Consider the following 9,749-nt stretch of genomic DNA (forward strand, 5'->3'; position numbering starts at 1 on the left):
TTTGACAGCGCTTCTGACTTTTTTGACAGGTGGCGCTGAGAACACCAGCGCTTGAGAAGAGAAGAGCATGGCAGCGCCTGATCACACAGCGCTCACTCACATTCTCCATCTTCATTAGTTTACGATCTCTGTCAGTCATATCTGAAATAGCCTACCAATACTTTGTTAGACAGAACTGGTAAACAAAGAAAGTAAATGGTATGCTAAAAAGTAAAGCGTTGCTTTTATATTATTTGTAACCAGTGTTGTGCAAGTTACTTCCAAACTGTAATACATTATATATTACTTGTTACTGGTATTTAAAAGTAATTCATTACCTTACAATATTACTGTCTCAGAATTGTAATGCGTTACATTACTCCTGTATTACTTTTGAGTTACTTTCACCAAAATAACTATACAGAAGTAGAACTTAACATTCTAAAATGACTAGGGCTGTAACGATATGCGATATGAAACCGAAATCGCGACACTCAGATCCACGAACCTGCAGAATGGCGACACACCCCTTCCAACTCCCAGAGTTATCCATACCGTCCAGATCCAATGCTACCACATCTTTAAATTACTATTAGCCTAGTATTATTTTAAGTTAACTTAACATTATAAAATATGTAGACCTACACCACAAAACTAGTTGAGGATAAATTATTTAAAATTTGGGAATTCCAGCGTTATGGACATGACATTTGCAGACTTGCAGTCAAAACTTATATATAAATTCTCAGAAAATGCATTAATACCAACATATCGAAACGTCTGTTTATCCATAGGCTCCTCCCAGAAAGGAGTCCAGACATTAGAAAAAATATCAGTCTACACATGCGTTTTATATTTAATATTAGGGAAATCGACAGTCATGTTTGACAAAAAAAAATCTTTAACTTTTAGGAGGCAACGATTTTTTTTGTTGTAATTCTGTGAATTACACTGCGCAAATCTAATGAAGAAGGGTTGGCTCTCCACAGAACATAAAATATTCATTTTATTTTATTTTTCGTGTTCGCATTTATGAGTAAAAAACAATGTTACAGACGTGACAGTTCTCCGTTACGGACGCGACCGCTATGAAGCGGCACTAAAAGACTGCTTTAAAACTTTCAATGACACCTTACAGAAGACACGAAGCCTTTCTTTAAAGTGAATTTCGTTTTGTATTAATTGTACGGACCTGAAAAATATATCGAAATGTCTACTTGTAAACAGAACAATTCAAAACGAAAGAAAACAGACTGCTCTGCTTATGAAATGAAATGTGCATTTCTCTCTGGTGCATCACTAGCCTACTGCGAAGATCGCGAGTCAGCATCGTCAACTTCATCTTGACTTTATTAATAAACAATCAACATGTCTCCTTGCTATATTTGACATATTCATAATCATTCCTTTTGCCGGTTCTTTGTGACAGCTTTTATGTGCTTTATCGGCAGCGCGCCGCCGCCCTTACATGAACGCGTCACCATCGCATCAAAAACATGATTGCGTGATGAAAACATGAAAAATTCCACATAAACATAGGCTAACTGTTTAGAAAGAAAACACAGAACGAATAGCCTAATGCGCATACGTCCATCTCGCGAATGTAGTCTTCTTCATGCCATCTTCACCATTAGCCGCTTTTCCTCTGGCCAGCGTGAGCACAGAGGCCGAAATCATACCTCACGGCACTCCTGTAAAAAATAAATCGCTATACAAATATATCAGACGCTGCCATTTAGTCTTTAATTACAGACTTGGACACCACACGCGGCTATTGACTGACCACGAACAGGTAATTTAGCCAACTTGCATCTTTCATTAGTAAATGTCTGGCGGTAAAAGTTATTAAATTAAAACTAAAAGTCTGTTGTAACGCAAGCCTTACCGAACATGTACCGAGTAAAATATTACTGAAAATTGATTAGTAATGCCTTACACTACTGCGTTACAGCAAAACGTAATATGTTACTGTAATGCATTACTTTTGTAACGCGTTACTCCCAACACTGTTTGTAACAGAAAAGGCAAACAATCAGGCTAGAATACTTTCTCATTTACTGCGGACACTCAACTGAGACTGCCCTGCTCTCAGTAATTGAAGCTCTGAGACTGGCAAGAGCAGCTTCCAAATCCTCAGTCCTCATCCTGCTGGATCTGTCTGCTGCTTTTGACACAGTTAACCACCAGATCCTCCTGTCAATCCTAAAGATGAAGGGTATCCCGGGAACTGCACTCCAATGGTTCGAGTCTTACCTCTCAGGTAGGTCCTTTAGGGTGTCGTGGAGAGGTGTGGCCCAACATCTAGCTACTGGGGTGCCTCAGGGCTCAGTGCTTGGACCACTCCTCTTCTCCATCTACATGACATCACTAGGATCTGTGATTCAGAAACATGGCTTTTCCTATCACTGCTACGCTTATGACATGCAACTCTGCCTCTCATTCCAGCCTGATGATCCGACGGTAGCTGCTCGTATCTCAGCCTTCCTGACAGACATTTCTGGCTGGATGAAGGACCACCACCTTCAACTAAACCTTGCGAAGACAGAGCTACTTGTGGTCCTGGCCAACCCAACAGTTCATCACAACTTCTCCATTCAGCTAGGCTCGTCATCCATAACTCCATCAAGGTCAGCTAGGAACCTTGGGGTTGTATTGATGATCAGTTGAAATTTACAGACCACATTGCTAGAACTGCCCGGTCCTGCAGATTTGCCTTGCACAACATTAGGAGGATCAGGCCCTTCCTTACAGAGCATGCTACACAACTCCTTGTCCAAGCACTTGTTTTATCCAGACTGGACTATTGTAATGCTCTCCTGGCTGGTCTTCCAGCTTGCTCTGTCAAACCTCTACAATTGATCCAGAATGCTGCAGCCAGAGTAGTCTTTAATGAGCCAAAGAGAGCACACGTCACTCCTCTCCTCACAAAATTGCACTGGTTGCCAGTTGCCACTCGTATTAAATTCAAGGCACTGATGTTTGCCTACAGAACAACCACTGGCACTGCTCCCTCTACCCTAAACTCATTACTTCGGACTTATGTGCCATCCAGAAACTTGCGCTCTGCTAGCGAATGTCGTCTGGTGGTACCATCTCAAAGAGGCACAAAATCTCTTTCTCAGACCTTTACCATGACTGTTCCCTGTTGGTGGAATGATCTGCCTAACTCAACCAGAGCTTCTGAGTCAGTAGCCACTTTCAAGAAATTGCTGAAGACGTATCTTTTTGACTGCATTTATTTAGTGCTTTAACAGACCCATGGCCACCAAAGCGCTTTACATTGCCTCACATTCACCCATTCATTCACTCATTCATACACCGACGGCTGTGTCAGCCATGCAAGGCTCGTCCATCCAGCTCGTTGGGAGCAGCTGGGGTTAGGTGTCTTGCTCAAGGACACCTCGACACTTGGTCAGGTGGAACCGCCCCCCCCCCCCCCCCCCAATACATTTGTAGATATCTGAAAGTATTTTTTTTTACTAGTCAAATTTCAATTGTAAATACCTTGAAATGGATTTTTGACAAGGCAAAACTTAATAAGGTATATCTTGAATTGGAATTATTCCTAGTCAAATTTTATTTAAACATATCTGCTATAATTGTTACTAGAAAAAATTCAGTAAGAGATATCTCTCATTTAATTATCACTAGTAAAATTGTAATTCGATATATGTCTAATTAGGATTATGCCTAGTACAAAATAAATTTTAAATAACTTTAAAATTCATCTGAAAATATTTTCCAATGGAAGTCAATGAAAGAATATGACTAGTCATAATCACATTGTAGATATCTTAATTCCAATTACGACAAGTCAAAATAGGAATTAAGATAACTGGAATTTTCTAAACTAAATTACGACTAGTAGAGCCAGGGTATTTATTGCTAAAACGGTCTGCCATAGTAGCGTGGACAGTTTTGAAGAAATAGGAATGGAGCCGACGCGTGTCCTTGTTTTATGCCCCGGGTATTTGGTGCTTCTTTGATCATCTACAGTTGGCTGCTGATGACGTCACCACTCGCGCCGTCTCTTCCGTCATTAGGGACTTTAAGCAACAGCCTCTGGTGGAACGGCAACGGCAGCCGGAAGTAAACTGTTAACTGCCGTAGTTAAAGAATGCAAAAATCACTAAGCAACAGTGAAGAGTACGGCGTAGGGGATAATTTAGTCATTTGACAAAATACAAATAAAGAAAGGGATTTTAAAAAGCAGGAGAGGGTTGCTTTGGGCATTTAATGATATACATAAACAATTAAAATGCCACATACCATAAAACATAACATTAACTTTCTTAATCTTTCACGTAGTAGCGACTACGGCAAATCAGCTGTTCTCCCGTAGAAGACGGTTACAGTAGAACGTTGTGAAGTAGCAGTTTAAGTCGCGCATGCGCAATAGGGCATTTCAGAATGTTTGTAAACAATAGGCACCAAGATACTTCCGGGTGGCAGAACGCGAGCGGCTTCTACTGACCAACTGAAGAGATCCAGCCGGCTACTGTAAACAGTTACATAGTTAAAATCATTGTTGTTGATCAAAGTTGAAACGATGGCGAAAACATGTTGTGTTTGGGGTTGCGCAGTCAGATATACAGCAAAAGGTGTAGGGTTTATCGATTTCCTTCAGAAAAAAGTAAATCTATCCAGCGGAACCTGTGGGTGAGGAGGTTAAAGCGAGTGGACGTCGTCAAAAGTAGTGCATGTCGTCTTCTTTGCGCTTCCCGGCCCGACACATTAACTATAATTATGAGCCCGATTTAAACCCAACCATTCTTAATACGTGGGTCGTTATAACTGACGTTCTCAACTACTTTCTATGTTACTTTCTCCTGTCCGCAACATTTATGTTTGTCCCGCTCCCGCCCGCAAATAGACTTTTTTTCTGTACCTCCAAATGCTGTCAAGTTAGCCTACGTGTCGCCATCATACACATCAGCATAAATGCTCCTGATAAATTATTTGTTATTAAAGCATTAACACACAAACCACTGTTATAACATAAAAGCAAGCAGATATTGTATGCATGGTTTGGCATGACTGACTGTACAGTTAATAATTCCTAAAAAGCGGACATCAGTTCAACGCGATCTCACACATCTCTGTTATTATCAATGAAGCTGACTGCACAATGAATCTTTCATAATATATATCCTACACTTTGTTTGTTATAATTAGAGGATTTGCCAGCATACAGAATTCAGCTCTGAACAAAAAGTCAGTTTTGAGCAGTGAGAGGAGTCTATCTTAAATGCTTCTGATTGGCCATTGCGTTCAAGAAATCAACACATATGTCTGTGATTGGCTACATCGCTCAACGCTGCAAACATGTTATAAAAAGAAACTCTGGCCTGTAAATCATTTCTATTTTGTTTTAGTTGTTCTTGTTGCTTTTCTGCAAAAGATCAATAAAAATGTATTAGTTTTATTCATAGATATTTCTAGTTTGCGGGAGTCCCGCGAATCGTTTTATTCATAGACATCATATAGGCTAGATGTCTATGGTTTTATTCTCCCGCACACACAGAGTGAGTGCATTACCGCCCGCACTCGCACTCGGCCATCAAATCTAGTCCCGCGCCGCACTCTTTTGCGTTGGGAGTGCACGTTTCTAGATCAAAGAATCTAAGCTCTAATGATCATGTTAACTATGTCTGAATTTCCACCACGTCTGTTGTTGAATCAACTGTTGAAATGTAGATTAGACTACTGCCGACGGTGTGTCTCCCTTCCAAGCAATTTACTAGTGTTGCCATAGGAACGCTTCGGCTTTTGCCACCCGGAAGAACGTCTAATACTGTTGTGACGTCATGGTGAATTGTCGTATAGAACACCAGAATGCCGTTGCCGTTCCACCAGAGGCTGTTGCTTAAAGTCCCTATTGAGTTTCAGCGTCGATTCTTCTGAGGTGAGGAGAGCAGTTCACTGTATTTCTCATATTTACACAACCATCAAACACACTTTATACACAGCAAAATCCCCAGTGTTAAATTAACTCTTGTTATACGATTGTTAAATAATGATCATGTTTAAACACAACCAATAACATCAGCTCACATTTTCTATTTGTTCATCTGGCTGTTATAACTCACGTACAGCAGCCAAACAAAATCTAAAGTTAATGATTTAAGGGTCAAGAGCCCAACTAAAGCAAACACTGATCTCCATAATGGTGACTTAAAATTACGGTTTTCTCCTTCAGTAATTCTGCTTGTTAACATCAGGTGTCTTCAATAATGCTCAATAATCAATTAATGAATTATCTCATTAACTTTAACACTGCTTCAGTGTGACTTTAACACTGCTTCAGTGTTTATATGAGTCCACACTCAGAGTGTTAATTTAACACTGGGGATTTTGCTGTGTAGGGTTGGAATATTCCCATCAGCTACAAGTGAAGACGAGCATCAAAGCATCAGGAAGAGCTGAAATCTGTAAAGACTGAGTTTATTAAAGAGGACAGTGAGAACACGAGTGATCCAGAACCTGCAGAATGAAACACACTGAAGATCCTGAAGAACAAAGAGGTTGGTGTTTATTCTTCATTCATTCATGACGCTGAGGAACATTCATGTTAGAAACATTCAAGTACATCAGATTTACATATGCAGTTAAACTATGAAATGGGTACAAAAGTTTCATTTTTGTTTTTAAAAAAATGGTCAGTGGAGGGAGGTTTGAGAAATGTTCATATTTATTGTCAACATCAGGTCACTGTTAACAAGCAGAATCACTGAAGGAGAAATCACAATTTTAAGTCACCATTTTGGTGATCAATGTTTGCTTTAGTTTTGCTTTGGACCCTCAAGATTTTAACTTTAGATTTTGTTTGGTTGCTGAAACTGATTGGTGAACAGCCAGATGAACAAAGAGTGATCTGATGGTGTTGGTTATGTTTTGACAGATCTGAATCACTGAACTCATAAATGTGACCCTGGATGACAAATCCAGTCGGGTCATTTTTTTGAAATTGAGATTCATACATCACATGAAATCTGAATAAATAAGCTTTCCATTGATGTATGGTTTGTTAGAATAGGACAATATTTGGCCGATATACAACTATTTGAAAATCTGGAATCTGAGGGTGCAAAAAATCGAAACATTGAGAAGGTCGCCTTAAAAGTTCTCCATTTATGTTCACGATTGCGCTGCATTCACTCACAAAAATAAATGTTTTATACATTTACGGTAGGAAATTTACAAAATATCTTCATGGAACATGATCTTTACTTAATATCCTAATGATTTTTGGCATAGTTTTTTTGTTTATAATTTTGACCCATACAATGTATTGTTGGCTATTCCCACAAATATACCCATGCTACTTAAGACTGGTTTTGTGATCCAGGGTCACATATAGCATAATTTCTGACTAGAGAGACATGTAGAAGCTCTTTGAGACATGCCGTTTGCTATACTCACTATTTTCTACATCTACACTAATCAACGCAGACATAAAATCTAAATACATTTACAATGGGCCTTTTTAACAACTACAGTATATTGAACTTTAAAGAAGGTTTTGATGGTGTTTCCATGAAAAGAGAGAAATGGCACGAATCTGTCCTGATGCAGCTGAAAGTATTTAATATTTTAGTTTTTTTTCAGACACTTTTTAAAATATAGTTTTCTTAATATTTCTAAATAGCTGACTTGCATTTAGCAGATACTTTTGTCTAAAGCAGCTTACAATTGTATGTGTGTGTGTGTGTATTGCTATTTCCTATGTTACAGGGACCAATAGTAATACAAGTACATTTTGATCTTGTGGGGTCATTTTTTAGGTCTCCACGAGGAAACAAGCTGATAAATCATACAGAATTATGTTTTTTGAGAATGTAAAACTGCAGAAAGTTGTGTGTGATGGGTAGGTTTAGGAGTCGGGTTAGTGTAAGGGGACAGAATATACAGTTTGTACAGTATAATTATGCCTATGGAGAGTCCCCGTAATGATAGGAATAACTGTGTGTGTGTGTGTGTGTGTGTACACATGCATTGGTTTGGGTGTTAGATGAGTGGTGTGCTTGAGGAAAGTGTATGGAAATGTGGTCTATACCTACTAACACCTACATGCATCAGCCACTTGCTCTGATTTCACACACAGTCTCTCATGTGAAGTGCTTCAAATACAGCCACTCTCTGAAGGAGCAACCAGTTTCATTCGGCACAAGCTCGCTCCCATCATTATCTAACCAAGTATCTACTTCACGTAAGAAAATACTTTTCATTACAGTTTTTATGATTAGTAAGTTTATAAACATCTTGCAGGGAAAGGCTTCAAATGTAAAATATTTACGAAAACAATGTGACTGAATTGACTGAAAAAAGTCTTTGACCGATGCTTGTTATTGAACTCTGATCAAGTCTAGACTTTTTGTTTTGAATGTGTGTATAAAGCAACTAAATCTGTCAAATCTCATAGGGGCGGTTCACTTCATGTGAACCCAGCCTGGGTTCTGGCTCAAGGCGCCTCGCTGACAGATATATGTAGCTGCGGGCTGGGTGTTTCATTGTTAACACGTTTGCTAGATTCTATAGCCTCCGTGTAGAGCCGGTATCTTCCCGTATATTCGCCCCCAGTGGCCAGTAGCGTGAGGGACCCGCTCTTAGTGTCGGCTTGCAAGCCTCTCGCTGCAGCCTGCGGTGGACATCCAACCCGGCCAACATCCAAGTGTGATGTCAGAAGCCACACTCATATCCATAGATTGCCTACACCAAACATTGATACCTACACCTACCCATCACTATAGGTCATGTCAATCACTGTACTGATTGCCTACACTAAACACTGATCCCTAAACCTACCCATCAGTGATGGGCCATCACTGTAACCTAACGCCTAAAAAACCCTTTTAATCTAAACCCACCTAAAACCTAACCTACTTATTGGACATGGGAGTGGCTTCTGACGGCACACTTGGATGTGGGCGGGGTTGGATATCCACCACAGGATGCAGCGAGCCCTACTTGCATGGGTCGGATATGTGCATGCATTTCCTACAGTAGTGTTCCCTAGAAATGGCTAACCCTGTGAGTTCCTCCGTCACCCCTGGGGTTGTCAGACGTTGCGGAGCGTCTGACGCCAGGCCTACACTCGTATGCATTGTGGAACCTGTGTTTGGCTGTATCCATATGTAGCGGTTCCTGCGGCGACCCCATATGTGTATTCCTCAACAATCAGCTCCTCTGCGGACGAGCCCGTGTCTTTCCCTCGACAGAGCCCGCTCTGTTGTCTCTGCTGGTGTTCTTTCACCCCTATAACTAGGCTGGAACCACCCCAGACACAGCCATATGTTGTACTACCCTGCTTGGCTAGTCCATATGTGTATCCGTCACAGTGCCTCCCTCTGGGGTATGATGTGGCTTCTCCAGCATTCCCTTCCCCAAGGGCATGTTTTCCCAGCGTTTTCCAATAAGTCACACTGAGTGGGTCTTTTGGAACAGCAGTGACTGACCTTCTCTGCTTAGAGCTCCTACTTTCTGCCCAACACTGTGGTCATGCCAGGAGGCTCAAGCGGAGCGCTGGAAGGGCCAGCAGCCGTGGCGTTTTGGCCGAAATATGTTACTACAAAGGTAGTAGGCCGTCATGCCCAGAAACAAAGCTACCTGTGAGGCAGAGGTGGGCTCTGGATTTTTTGAATCACCTCAGTATTTGACTGAAGAGTGGCGATGTCCCTAGATGTCCTACAAAATCTATGGCTGAGGCTGCAAACGTGCATTTCTCTCCATTCAACATAAGCTTATGTGCCATGAGAGCACTGACCACCTTA

General features: G+C 40.8%; 1 protein-coding gene across 1 annotated transcript in view; it reads left to right on the plus strand.

The window, feature by feature from the left end:
- Positions 1–9,749, plus strand: part of LOC143711083 (uncharacterized) — a 164,794-nt gene that overhangs the window by 34,577 nt on the left and 120,468 nt on the right. The gene's annotated exons all lie outside the window — the stretch shown is intronic.

Source organism: Siphateles boraxobius, unplaced genomic scaffold (genome assembly GCF_051911475.1).
Source record: "Siphateles boraxobius isolate OS27281-9 unplaced genomic scaffold, OSU_SipBor_1 49, whole genome shotgun sequence".
NCBI classification, from domain to species: domain Eukaryota; kingdom Metazoa; phylum Chordata; class Actinopteri; order Cypriniformes; family Leuciscidae; genus Siphateles; species Siphateles boraxobius.